Here is a 2,933-nt window from a genome sequence, read left to right on the forward strand (position 1 = left end):
AAGCCTAAAGACTTTCCAAAAATCTCTTAGAATTGATAAACTATTTCAGTCAAGTTGCAGGATACAAAATCAGCATCAAAAATCAGTAGTGTTTTTATACTCCAGCAATGAACTAGCAGAAAAAGAAATCAAGAAAGAATGAATGAAAGAAAGAAAGTAAGCAAGCAAGAAAAGACCACAACCATATGTTGAACTTTCAGAAGGAGAGAACAAACCTAAGGACACTAGAGATGGTGGGGGGATGGGGTGCGGGGGGGAGTGATAGGTCTGGTAAGGGGCATAAAGAAATATTGCAATTTCTAATAATGAATATGCTAATAATAAAAAATAAAAAAAGATAGGTAGCCCATTTACGACAGGCACACACATACACAAAAAAACAGGAATAAATTTAATAAAGGAAATAAAAGATCTCTACAACAAGAACTACAAGTCACTGTTGAAAAAATTAATGAGGAAACAAAAAGATGGAAAGACATTCCATGTTCTCAGGTTGGAATAATTAACATTTTGAAAATGTCCCTGCTACCCAAAGTGATCTACAGATTCAATGTAATACCCATCAAAATACCAATGATATTCTTCACAGAAATAGAAAAAAAAAATCCCAACATTCATATAGAACAGCAAAAGACCCCGAATTGCCAAAGCAATCCTGAGCAAAAAAGTAAAGCCAGAGGCATAACTCTGACTTCAAATTATACTATTCAAAGCTATAGTAAGCAAAACAGCATGGAACTGGCATTAAAAGCAGGCACTCGGACACAATGGAACAGAATAGATAACCCAGAAATCAACTCATATACTTACAGCCAACAAATCTTCGACAAAGGCACCAGGAATGTACAATAGGGAAAAGACTACCTCTTCAGGCAGTCTTCTTGCTGGAAAAACTGGACATCCTATATGCAGAAGAATGAAACTAGGCCTGTTTCTCTCACCATATACAAAAATCAACTCAAAGTAGATTAAAGACTTAAATATAATACCCAAAACTATCAATCTCCTAAAACATAGAGGAAATAGTTCAGGAAGTAGGACTGGGCAAAGACTTTGTGAGTAAGACCCCAAAAGCACAGGCAACAAAAGAAAAAATAAATAAATGGGATTATATCAAACTAAAAAGCTTCTGCACAGCAAAAGAAACAACAGAGCACAAAGACAACCTACAGAGTGGGGGAAAATATTTGCAAACTATGCATCCAACCATGGAGTAGTATCCAGAATATACAAGGAAATAAAAAACTTAACAGCAAAAAAACAAATAATCTGACTCGAAAAAAATTGAGCAAAGTAGCTGAATAGGCATTCCTTAAAGGAGCATGTGTGAATAGACAACAGACCTGAAAAAATGCTCAGCATCACCAAGCATCAGAGAAATGCAAATCAAAACCACATTGAGATATCATCTCACCCTAGGTAGGCTGCCCATTATCAAAAAGACAGAGAATAACAGATGCTGGTGAGAATGGAGAGAAAGGGGAACCCCCTGCACTGTTGGTGGGTCTATCAATTAGTACAGTCATTGTGGAAAATGGCATAGAGGTTCCTCAAACAACTGGAGATAGAACTACCGTGTGACCCAGCAATTCCACTGCTGTGTATATACCCAAAGGAATTGAAATCATCATGTTGAAGGGATATCTGCACTCCTGTGTTTATTGCAGCTCTATTTACATAAGCCAAGATGGAACCAACCTAAATGCCCATCAACAGATGACTGGATAAGGAAAATGTGGTATACATACTCAGTGGAGTACTACTCTGCCATAAAAATAATGAAATACTGACATTTGCTGCAACATGGATGAACATAGAGAAAATTATATTAAGTGAAAAAATCAGGCACAGAAAGAGAAATACTGCATGTCCTCAACTTGTAAGTGGGAGCTAAAAAAATAAACATTTTTTTAAAAAGAGAAAGATATAATAATCACAATAATACACTGAACTTTCAAAAGGAGAGAACAGAACTGAGGTTACCAGAAGCGGGAAAGTGGGAGGCAAGAAGTGGGTAAAGGAGGAATTGATAAAGGGCCATGAAAAAGGATTACATGGTGTAACGTTGAATGTACTAATTATCCTGACTTGAGAATCACATATTGCACACAGGTATTGATATTCAACTCTGCACCCCACAGATATCTACAAATATGTTTCAATAAAAAATAATTTATTGAGCATGAATGAGTAAATGAAGGAAAAATAAATGCTCTGTTTTAACAGGACTTGTGAAGCTAAAATATTTATCTTCCTAAATCAATTAACTTCCTTTATTTTTCTCAAACTGTCACTCTTTTTTTTTTCTCATTTCATTTCTCTGAAGGAATTCTCTACTTTACTAGCAAAGAGAGGGTGTCAAAGATTTATGATTCTATCTTTAATGATAATAGGTGTTACGAATATCTATTGCTGTGTAGCAAACATCCCAAAACATAATGGCTTAACAACAAGAAATATTTATGAATCTCCTGTTTCTGAAACCTGGGCTGGAGTTCATTTGCTCCATGTGCTATCTACTAGAGCTGAAATGTCTAAAATGTAAGACTGCTTCTTTACTCACTGTGTCCAGAACCTAGTTGGGACAACTGGAACAGCTGACGGCTGGCCAGCCATGTCTCTGTTTCTCGTTCCACATGGCTAGCTTGGGCTTCCTCACAGGGAGGTGGTCTCCGGGTAGTTGAACTTCTTATACTGCACCTCTGAGGAAGCAGAAGCTGTCAGTGCTCTTAAAGGCTTGACCTAGAACTAGCAGAGTCGTATCCACTGCATTCTATTGGTCTAAGAAGGTTACAGGGCCAGGACAGATTCGAGGGGAGGAGAAGTAGACTCAATTTCTTGGTGTGAGGAGTGGCGTGTGTATACAAGGAGGGAAGGTATCGATGGTGGCTATCTTTGGAGTTTATATACCACAATAATGAGGCGGTTCTTCT

This window comes from Galeopterus variegatus, unplaced genomic scaffold (assembly GCF_000696425.1).
Source record: "Galeopterus variegatus unplaced genomic scaffold, G_variegatus-3.0.2 Scaffold6078, whole genome shotgun sequence".
In the NCBI taxonomy this organism is placed as follows: Eukaryota; Metazoa; Chordata; class Mammalia; order Dermoptera; family Cynocephalidae; genus Galeopterus; species Galeopterus variegatus.